We start from the raw sequence: 12,183 nt of genomic DNA on the forward strand, positions 1-12,183 counted from the left end.
GAACCCACTAAGGCCAGCTGGCCTGGGTCTGAAAATGCATTATGGTTTTGACTGCATACTACACTGTTTACTATGGAAACTAATGATACTAATGACTATGTCATGACCTGCTGTTCAGCTCACAAAGAACTCTTTGAAATTAGAGAGAGCCCTGGCCCAATGTCCACAGACTAAATGGGCCTGACTGCTGGGTCGTGAACAGAAAAGAATAAATTCAAAATATTAGCAAAATTTTTCTCAGACACCATCACTGTCTCGCAGAAAGCTTAAAACTCTGCTGCTGAAGCCTGAGGTATTACTTTGACTACAAAGATCTATGTTGTCAGCAAGCAGACATGTGATTGTGAGTCTCAGCTTTTTCTTCTATTTATCAGACTTGACTTTGAGCTAGGACTTAATAAAATTTAATCATTTTCTCATTTTGTAGAATGAAGAGTAATTATAAGAATGACATACCTCTAAAATTTGTAGTACAGTGTGTATTTGGCCCCTGTTGAATGTCAATGGGTATCAATGCAAGTAGTAGAGTCAGCTCATCCATGATCCACCAGTCTCAGCCCCAGTGAATACTCAGCTCATGCTAGGGGTTAAGGCATATTTTAAGTCATATTTTCTGTGTTCGCGCCTTGAATTTGAACATTTCCTTTTTAGCTTGACGTATGTATATCATTGTTTGTATATGAAGTTCTCCTAAAGAAATCTCATGTATTCAGAGCTAGGTCCCTTAGTATAATTAATAAAAAACAAGAGTCAGATATGAGGGTTCGACCTGAAGTTCAGAAAAGCAAAACAGCCAGCCACTGGCTCTTACTTCTACCTCAGCCTGAAATGACAATCTCATCTCTAGGAATCTCAGAATGAGACTGTATCTGAGAGCTGTCTCCTCCCATCTTATGTGCCTTTCTAATGCTGAGATTAAAGGAGTCCACCACCAACAACCAACTTCTATGACAAACTAGTGTGGCTACTCCCAAGAAGGTCCCCAAGCACTGAATGCATGGTGGTATTTCTGTGAAAGTTCTAGCAATGTTAAGCAGTTAATCCTAGTTAGAGACTGTAGGTTACTCAGGAGCCTATCTCCGGGGGCAGTAACTTACAGTGTTATCTCTTTCTTCCCTCTTCTTCTGTTCCCTTTCTCTTCTAAAGAGACAAAGGAGCTTTCTCAACATATGGGTCCAAGGAAGGATGGATTCTGAAAGAATGAGCTACAGAGATATCCTCCTCTCTGTCATTCTCTCGGTCATTTCATTGTAGTGAACAGAAAAGTAACTACCACAGTATGTATGGGTAGATTTTTGTTGTTAGTGATGATTTTCCAAAGTCAATGCTCCCATGTGAAGGTGTTCAGAACATTGACATTGGTCATGATAATACATACCCTTGTTTAGTTTTAGTTAGTAGTGGCGTTTTATATTTTAATTTTCACTTTCATTTCATTCTGACATAGTATTCTGATGCAAATCAATCAATGCAATTGGTACCATGTATTAAAGAACAGTAATACTATCATTTAAGTGAACAAAACAAATTCAGAGATCAGAGAGTCTTCTAATATCAACCCTCCTATCTGTCTCAATGTCTTGACCCAGGGATAGTGCAAAAAAGAGTGTATTCCATACTTTCAAGTGCCTTCTCCTGTCCTTCTCTTAGTCTGAAGTTCTCACCTGCCTCAATGGCTTTGTGGCCCACAGCGTCAAACATGTAGAGTATCATCCCTACCTTTTAGCATCAAAGAAACCCTTCCCATCAGACTTTAGGCTTAGTTCTTTTATATGTTGTTATATATGGACCATTCATACAAGAGTTGTAGGAGGGGGATTGTTCCTTGCATGTACCAAGAGCTTAGGAGCAAATGTGTGCTTCATCAGAACTAATTAAACTTAAGTATAAGTAGTTGAACACATAGTATAGTATCTTAAATAACATGCAATTTAGATTTTTTCCCATGTAAATGCAGTTCAGAAGAAAGCTACTCAGGACTTGTAATTATTGCATGGTTCCAAGAACACAAAAACATTTGCTGTTGCTTCTCAGAATACGTTGCTTACATGATGAGAATGAGTTCATGTTTCAAAGTAACTACTGGTGTTCCAGCTTTTACATTCATGTTCTATGCAGCAAGAAGGATGAAGGAAAAGAAGGCTCTTTCTTTTAAGGGAAACCTGCTCCTTCCTTGCTATTAAGATTTTAGTAACCACCGTGTTATACAGCAGGAGGCACTGCCCTCAGCTCTCAGTGTGCATAGGTAGATTATAAAAATTTACTTATAGGGAGATAAGAACAATACGGAACAGATGCTGTTGCATGTCTGTCACACGTTAACCCAATGTTTGGGCTGACATCCTGGCAGTAAGTCATGGAAGGAGCTGGTGAGTGCTGCAAGCCAGCATGGAAGTTCTGCTCTCAGTGACTCAGATGTGTTTCTCAGCCATGCATATGGATTATAGTTAAGGGGCAGATTTCCCAGACTGGCGGCTTTTTATTTCCTGTTAACAGGCAGTGTTTTGGCATGAAACCCAACTCTACTTTTGTGGCTGGGTGTTTGGACAATTAGTGTGGTACTGTGAGACAGGTGCATCAAATCTTCCTCTGTTTAATGTTTTAAAACTCAGAAAAGCTGGGCTTTTCTCTGTCCTGAGTTTATTTTTAATGTGGACAAGGATCCAAAACATAAAGAAAGGGGATATGGAAGACTTTTCTGATGGATGTTCTTTGGGACACAGGTGAGTGGCCTGCATAGGGAAACAAAGAATTTCCAATATGAATCTTGGCTCCAAGACCCTGACATTGTAGGAAGAAACCCAACCTGGGACTGCTCCAGCATTCAGGAAGATACCAGTTGCTCGTATCGGACAGCGTGGTCATTTTGATTCTCATCCATCACAGAATGGACTGCACTGTACACAATCCTGTAGCCATGCCTGTGTTTATAAACCTACACAATCAAACAGTCTTCCTATTCTGACTTCCTCTCTAAGTGTCCTTTGCCATTTTACCCATGGCATATATTGGTCCATTGCAAAATAGGCCTCCCTTTCCCTCCTTTCTTTTTCTACAGCCCCAGCGTAGTCTGTCATCACGGTTATTTTATTAATAGTTAAGTAAAAAAATTGAAATTACTTCTCTCTGTGTGCTCATAGAATTTACAAAAACTAACAGGGAGGCTTCACTGCAGGCTCCTGATAGGAAACCCTCAGTGCAGCAGAATCCATAAGCCAGGGCAACTTTTGAGTTAAATTAATTTTTTTTTTGGCTCAATAAATACTTTGCTTCGTTTTGCCCCCATTAGAAATCAAAGAAAATAATTCCAGATTCAGTTTGCACAAAGGCTCCAAGTTGATGTGGGCTCTCTGCTAGTGCCGTGGAAGCATTTGCATCTGCACATTGATATGTAGTGAAATAGGCTGTAAAAGATAGGATCAATTTTCTATTAAAAGTACAAAGTCCAGTGGAGACGGATACCATGGGGGCTTTTCTCATTTGTCATTCAGGACCACTTGACAGCTTTACAGTAGCTGCAGAAGACCCCAACTGGTGGGCTGAGCTGCTGTCAGCCTTCAGAGCCTATGCACACGTGTGCAAACCACATCCACAGTGATGTAAGATGTGAATGTAGATGAATGGAAGTAAAGACATCAACATATAAGCAAGGGACCGAATCACACAACTCTCACTTTGAGATAGGCAGATGACAAAGCACACCTGCCCAGATGAGAGGATCCTGACATGATGGCACAGCCAGGCTGGACCAGGGTAGCAGCTCACAGAGCACAGTGACGGTTTGAGTATATGTCAGCCAAGACACCTGGAAGTCTTGAAACATAGAAACATAGAAACCTAGATATATATACACACACATAGAGGCACACAGAGAACAGCCAATAAAATGAGGCCTACAAAGAGCAGCAATTAGGTGGCCCCACTAGCAGACGTGCCCACTGTGAATAGAACTTTCTATTTGAAAATTTTGTAAATATTTATATGATAATTTGCTTTTCCGTTCTTCTAGTCTCCCAAGTTAAAATGCCTGCTGCGCGTTTTCCTCATCTAGTCTCTCTGTAGGTTCCCAATATTTGGGATATCAAAAACAATTATTATATTGCCTCACTGAGCATCAGCTCCTCTGTCCTTATTGTTGAGCCTTGTGCTGTTCCAGGGCTCCCAACATTCATACAAGGGAGTATGCATGTTACCTTGTAGATATTTCCCTGCTTGCAGAGTTGAACCCTCTGATCACTCCCTTACTGTTACTAGAATCCATCATTCTGGATGACAAATCCACCTTGGCATTCCTATTGGCAAATCTTTAAACAGTGTCCAGGACAGAGCCTGTATTGACTTTACAGCCAACAGGTAGAGTCCTTTCCTGATATCAACTTGTTCTACCATTTTCTTTCACTCAAGTTTTCCATTCAACATAGAAAACAACCACACATACTCCCAGTTCATTCCTAAGCACTTCCACAATCTACCATGGGAAATTAAATATTGTCATAGTTCTTCGTATGAGGCTCTAGAATAAGCACTTGTTTTGTGGTTAGCTAGTCATGTATAGCTTTCTTGCAATTCGATTGAGGTTTCAGAGAAAGGACACTGTATCTTGCACATCATTGTTTACCTACTACAGTGCTGGTACAGAGTAGAAACTGCCAGTGAGGGGCATTGCTCAGTTATTGGGATTACTGCTCTTGGAACTGCTCCATGAGGGATAAGCTGGGTAACAGACTTGAAGATATACTTCAATGAGGCAGTATCACTTATTCCGCTGATATGGATGCAGTGTTTCATTTTTTATTGAGTGGATATGTGATAGGGTACATGTGTGGACACATTCCTGTGTAGTGTCTGTTGTGAGTCTATGCATATACAGGGATTTGAGTGCAAACGTGAGTGTGCACATCCAGGATGTTCATGTAGACACCAGAGGAAAATTTTGTCTCCCACCTTGTTGGAAATTGGGTCTCCTTGTTTTCTATTGTGCTTACCAACTTGTTTCATGCACCTGAACTTTAAGAGCGCTTCTGTCTCTGTTTCATATCAGCCCATGGGGCCTTTGAGATTAGGAAAGCTTGTACTATGGGTCAGATTTCATTTTGTGAGTTGTGGGGATTATAACTTAGTTCTTCATGCTAGTATGGCAAGTGTTCAGCCCCTGAGTCATCTCTTCTGCTAGTTTCAATGGATTTCTGCAACTCTCAACTGTGGTTTTCAATTCTTCCTGTGAGAAATGAGTAATCCAGAGAAATTCAGAATTTGACCACTTTCCATTTCTCTTTGGACTTGCTTTCGACCCACAGAATGTCATTCTCTACATGCCTCTGGAGATGGAATGGCGCCCCTAACATGCCTATTTCCTCGCCTTGCCTGAGAGGCTCTGGGTTAACCTGACATAGACACATTTCTTCCTGGTTGGGTTTCTTTAGGCTTTAAGACAGTGAAATAAATCATTAAGTTTGGCTGGAGCACACAGTTCTGTACAAATGGATCTAACCACAGAACCTATCTCTAGGGAACTTCTCAAGCAGGCACGCACTGGGAATGTGACAATTCTCTAAAATGTTGTCCTCAAATAACTTTTTTGATTCTCTGTCTTTATCAGAACATTTCCCATTACTGTGTGTTGCCTGGCCACTCATACCTTACCTTCTGCTTGTTCTTTGATCTGGTTACAAATGGAAGTAACCCATCACATCTGGAAATTCTGGGACTTCCCTACTCTGCATTTCTTCCTGCTTTGAGCTGTGAAGAGACAGCATGCTCACTTGCCACTTCTGTCAATGACCAGGCAAATGGTATAAATAACTCCCAGGAAGACAAACCCTGGTTTCAAGCTTTTACTGTTGCTGCCTCAGTCAGTCAGGGCTCTCTGCTTCCTGCAGTGTTTGGTGTGGGCTGTGAGGCACCAGTGCTTGCACCTTCTGTACCCCCAGGAGGTGTTTGTTTATTTTTGTCTCCAGCTGAGAGCAGCAGCATGCCATTCCTTGAACCCCTGGTAATTTCCTGGGCTCAGTGATTCCTGCTTCTGTTGGCCTGTTTCACAGTTGGTGGCCCTGCCTCTGACCTGGATTTGCTCGGCCTCAGCTCAAAGCACAGAAGAGCTCTGAAGATGCATGTGTCTGACAGCACAAAAACATCATCCCTTTAAGCAATACATATGCACCACACACACACACACTTATTTGTGGAGTTGGAGAACACAGATCTGAATCTTTAAATTCTTTTGTTTTTGAGATAAAGTGAGTTAAAACCACATCTCTACATGTCCTTACCTGCAGAGTAAAAATATATCACCTATAATTACTAGCATTGGGGTGGGCGCAGGGTAAACAACTCAGCGCTGGGCTTCAGTAGCCATCACTTGATGCTTAATGTGCTCAAGTCATCACTGTTTTTCAATGCATTGTTTCCTTGGTGGATTTAATTTTTTATAAGTAAATTGAGCATAATTTTTCTGGGGAAATTAATCATAAACATAAGAGAAAGTTTGGGATGACATGCTTTAGGCAATATTTTAATTATTTCCAAGAGAAGAGAAAAGCACTCTTTGTTAACAAAGAAGCTGAATTGATAAATGCATTACTGTTCAAATTTATAACCTTAACTGATGAGTAAGTATAGAGAATAAGGTTTACATTTTTAATTAAAAATTTCCTATTATTTTAGAATTCCACACAGGGATTTGCATCATTTCTATCACTCTCCCTCCTCCAATTCCTCAACTGCTCACCCACAATTCCTGATCCCTTCTTTAATTATGTATGCATTATTCAGGGAATTATCTGAGTGCATTCAACTTGGATTTCTCATCCTAGGGAAAAGGATGAGTTTTGTCTTTGAAGACCTCAAATTATCTTTACCTACTTGACTCTTAATTATCCATACTTATGATATGAGAATCATATGGGTCATAGCTATCCATATTTTTGTTTCCTTTTCTTGTTTTCTTATTTGTTTTATGCCTGACAATTTCAGACATATATACAATGCATTGGCATCATATTCACCGACATTGCATTCTCTTACCTCTTTTCTTTCCTTCTGCACTCCTTCCTTTCCCCACTTAGTAGATCTACTATCGAAGAAAATGACACTCTTCCCAAGGCAGTACCTCCTGAGGAGATGGACCATCAAAGCTTCTCCTCTATTCATGATGGAGTGTTGAAGGGCACAGTCTGTATGGCCACTGTGTGGTTGTGACTACAGTGGCCATATCATATCTGAATGCCATCATCTCAAAGTATGCCTCCCCTCCTCTGGTTCTTATATTCTCTTTGTCCCATCTTCTGCAATATTTCCTGGGTCTTATGTGAGGTCGGGTAAGATGATTTAGATGTGCTGTTTAGGACTGAGCACTTAGCCATCAATTATTTTCAACTTTTGGGTGAGACAGAAATCCCTGAATTAATCATCACCTCAAGACAAAGGGGTTTCTCTACCTCAGGCTGAGAACCACTCTGAAATAAGCACAAATACTTAGAAGGGAGCTTTTTAATATGTTTATTCACCGAAATAAGGATTTTTTGGTACCTATTTCAGCTCATGACCTTCCCAGCCATAACCTCTTGGCCAGGATAACATACCATGTGTATATTCCCTCCAATAAAGCAAGGCCTCCAATGTAATAACAAATATAAATAAGCAGTCAGTTGCTAACCCTAAGTTTAACTGTATTTTACTTTCATTTAAATTCTTATTTTGTTTAATTTTCCTGAGCCAATACAGTAATTCTAGAATGATTATTTTAATTTAGTTGCCTGACAATTTACATATATGTGTGTGTATGTATGTATATATATATGTGTGTGTGTATGCATATGTATGTATATGTATGTACCATTCTTGAGCTTGCTGGACTGCAGTCTATAAGTCATTCCAATAAATCAATAAATCATATATATATGTGTGTGTGTGTGTGTGTGTGCTTGTGTTATAGGATATATATATATATATATTTATTCTGTAATCCTAACCCTAACCTAACCCTAACCTTCTCAGAAGTGGGCATAGTATCAAATAGTCTTCCAAACTGGCATCTTTGTGCTCATGGAATTGGCAGGCCTTATCATAGAAGTTTCTTTATTGGGTGGGTGATTACTAATGCAGGAATTTATAACTGGTCAAAGTACAAAGCACAGGTGTCAGTGGAGGACTCAGTCACAAATGAAACATCTGTGTCATCCCTCGTCAAGGCTCAAGGACAATTGTGGGTAGCAGTAGAGGAAAAATATAAGAACCAAAGATCTTCAAAGACTAGGGGAAAAAAAAAACAGCCTCTTCTGGACATGACTGGGCCACTGTACTCAGGAACCCACAGCAGCTATACTTGACTGCACAAGATCAAACAGTCAACATTTAGCATGGAGTGGGGAAAGCACCCACCTCTAACTGGGGTTATGTACAGTTGGTAGATTCTGAGGTAGGAATTTTGTTAAGCCCACAGATGAGTGGATAATGACTACCAATGTAAGTCACAGTCAAATTAATTAAAGCAAGCTCTATTCATGTAGAATGGATTTCTCTCCCTAAGGCAGGGTTCAAGAGATCAGCTTTGAACATAGTGAAAAATGGGTTTTGATAGCCGAGGAGTAGGTGATTTCCAAGTTGGGGATTTGGAAGACAAATAGGCAAGGTTATAGAAACAGAACATAGGAGGCTGACATATGTTGGGCATAACAACCCCCTGAAACAAAGGCATGATTGTAAGGTAGTTATAACAAGGTGGTCAAAACAACCATTTGAAACAAGGGCATTGTTGCAATTTCCTAGGACAGGGAGTACAGAACCATTTGTAGTTAAGATTATTGATGTGGGATTCCTCTCTGTATGCTGTGAATATCATTTGTTAGTAAAGAAGCTGCTTTGGACCTGTTGATAAGGCAGAATTTAGGTAGGTGGGGAAGACTAAACTGGATGCTAGAAGAAAGAAGGCAGAGTCAGAGAGAAGCCATGTAGCCCCACCAGAGACAGATGCCAGAACTTTAGCAGGTAAACCACAGCCACATGGCAATATGCAGATGAATAGAAATGGCTTAAATTAACATGTAAGGATTAGCCAATAAGAAGCTAGAGCTAATGGGGCAAGCAGTGATGTAATTAATACAGTTGCTGTGTGATTATTTCTGGGCTGAGCAGTCAGAAACCAACAAGTGAACTTCTCCAACAGATTATAGGTGAGATATACACCAATCTTTGAAAAACAGTAATCATAAACAGTAATGAGCCTAGTTTGTATTCAGTATAAAATGGCTTTCACACTCAAAATGGAGGCAGGCTGATTTATCGATTTTAAGTATGTGGCAATGGTAGGGTAACTTTGCACCAGTGATGGGCCCACATTCAGAAGTAACTATATGGGAAGCACAAATTGTACTCCATGGGTCATAACAAGAAGAGGATAGCAAATTGCAGTGGTGGCAGAAGTGGGGAGATAGGGAGAGAACTAGGTGAGTATGATTTGAAGATTAACATGAACTTCTTAAAGAATTAATAAAAATATATTTAAAAAGCAAATGTCTTTTATGGACAGAAATAAATAAAAAAGAAATAGTGTCCCTTGAAAAACATTCAGTTAATTCAATTTGCAGCTCAAACAATTTAATGAATGAATTTGAGAAAGAAAAATTATACTTCAGTGTTTTGCAGTAGAATTTTACCTGTACACACATTTCATTACACGGAATATTAAAAAGACATGAACTCAGACGTTTATATTAATAAAACTAATATTTTCACTGTTACAGTAAGGTCAAACTTAGGTGACAAATCTCTGTGTTTTGCCTGAACACACACCATGATACCAATATGATGGATATTACTGCAAATTAATGGGGCTTCCTTGATTTACGCGAAGCGGGTGACATTTTTATCAGGCACAGGTTTGATCACCACAGTGCCAAGTGAAAATAACATTGCAGCATTATTATAAAAGTCATTTTGAATCCGATATTTTCTGAAAATGTCTCTGTAGACAAAACTGAGAATTTCTGGTTTGAGCTACTATAACAAGCATAGCAAAGCAATCAGAAGATGAAAAAGAGTTATTCACACATAGAGCTATTTCTTAGATGGCCCTCAGACCAGTGGGGTTCTGCCCCTCAGGCACATTTGCCAATGTGCTGAGATGGAAAAATAATGGAATCCTGACTGGGGAGTAGACAGTTAGGACTATCTAGCAATAATGGTAAACAGCCTACAAGCCACAGGGAAATCTTGCAACACAAAGACTCCTGAAGCGAACTCAAGTCTGTTGGTTTTGAAAGCCTGCTTTAAGCCTAGCTTGGTAGCCCACATCTGCAATCTCAGAAATTTGAGACAGGAAAATCTGAAGTTCATGGCCAGCTTGGGTGACCTAGTGAGACTCTTTCTCAAACAAACAAACAAATAACCCACCTTGTTTTAAGGATGGAAGTGTGTTTCAATAAGATTGCTGATTGCTCAGCTAGTTTGTCGAATAATTGGATTTCCTCCCTCTTGATTGACTTTTGACCTACAAAGCGTAGTTCTTTTCCTCACAGAGTGAATATTGGCTTGTTGGAACATCACTGAGTTTGTACCAGGGGCATAGAAAGGAACTTGAGGATGAGAAACTGAGTCTTAAGAAAACTAAGAGGAAACTGAATACTGCCTTCTATTTATTCCTTTGGCAAGAACTGGCCAGGCTAAGACTTTGTCACAGAGGAAGATGTTCCATTGGAAAGAAAAATGCAGGCCTTTGTGAGCAAATACATGGACAATGTTTATTATAGTGGGGAAATGTTTATATGTTTTTGAAAGGTTTATCAAAGAATCCAGAGGTGGTCATAGAAGAATTTATAATTCTGACTTGTATGTGTTAGCTACAGACTTTTAATATGCAAAGAGCCCTATCAAAACTATTTTTGTGTTTTGTAAACATGTGATTTTTTTAATGGATTTGCCATTTGCCTTGAGTAAGCAAATTAATTTCTCACAAGTATAATAAACACACTTGCCTCCAAAATGAATGTGTTCTTTTGTAGAAGGTCATCAGCTTTTTACAAAATGCAACTGAACCGATATCTAACTGGTTTATGGAACTTCTCTTTGGGCTTCATTAAAGTCTGCATCTCTAACTCAAGAAAAAGATGGAAGACATTGACTTCCTGTCAAAATCAACAAGGACTAGATAAAGACCTTTGAATTCTCATGCCTGTGAGCAAGTAAACATTTATAGCTAATTTGAATTGAGATGCTTAATTACATAATTTCATTCCAATTAAGCTGCCAATTAATTGACAGGACAACTCTGAGTGCTTTACATAGTGCCGGCAGAAACATTCTGAGCATTACCTGTGACCCCTTGGGAGAGATCAGTAAATAAGGCTGGAAACAGAGTGTTCAAAAACAGAAACAAGAGACTCACCCTGGAGAAATAAAGACTTGGGAGCAGCCCTAGGGAGATCCAAGCTCATGTGAGGATGGGAAGATCTTGTGGGGGACCAAATCCTAGTTAAAGATGTGGATAGCTTTTTCATGCAGTTCTGGCTAGAGTAAGAGACGAAAACAAATGGCTCTAATGTAGTGCGTTGTCCTGCTAATCAGTGGGCCAAAGAGATAGAAAGGAATTAATAGACTAGATCAAGACACAATATCAGCTCCAGGGCAGCATGGATAAAGCACTTGCTTTGAAGGCATGAGGACCAGAGTTTAGATGTCTGAAATTTACATAAATTTCAGGCAGGTGTGGTTGCTGTCTTGCAATCCAAGTGCTCGAAATGATAAGGCAGGTGACTGTTAAGTTTAAATTCCTGGTTAAAGGGAATCCACCACCACTGATGTAATAAGCCAATCAAACCAAATTAATAAATCCAGGTTTTATTCTGAGCAAAGCATTCCTGGGTGGCCCCAGAAGTTGAAGAGACCACAGGGGAAGATCACGAGGTTAGGGCTTTAAATGCCTTCAGGAGTAGAGCCACTGATGGTGGACTTTCTCAGGGGTGGAGTCTAGACTGAGGCAACTCCAGGGAATGGGGCTTGGGTTGAAGATTCACCCAAACATGCCAGGCTTTTTGGATATGTAGATTCCAGGAGGTGGTTAAAGCTTTCACCTGAATGTTCCAGACTCTTTGGACATGTGGATGCCAGAGGCTAGGGTGAAGCTTCCACCCTGACATTGATCTTCATAGCAAGTTAGCTATTTGGACTACATAAATCAGCAAGCTCCAA

The 12,183-nt window shown here is 39.9% G+C and overlaps 1 protein-coding gene across 8 annotated transcripts in view; it reads left to right on the forward strand.

The window, feature by feature from the left end:
• Nrg3 (neuregulin 3) overlaps positions 1-12,183 on the forward strand; it is a 985,750-nt gene that overhangs the window by 275,150 nt on the left and 698,417 nt on the right. The window lies entirely within an intron of this gene.

This window comes from Microtus ochrogaster, chromosome 6 (assembly GCF_000317375.1).
Source record: "Microtus ochrogaster isolate Prairie Vole_2 chromosome 6, MicOch1.0, whole genome shotgun sequence".
NCBI lineage: Eukaryota > Metazoa > Chordata > Mammalia > Rodentia > Cricetidae > Microtus > Microtus ochrogaster.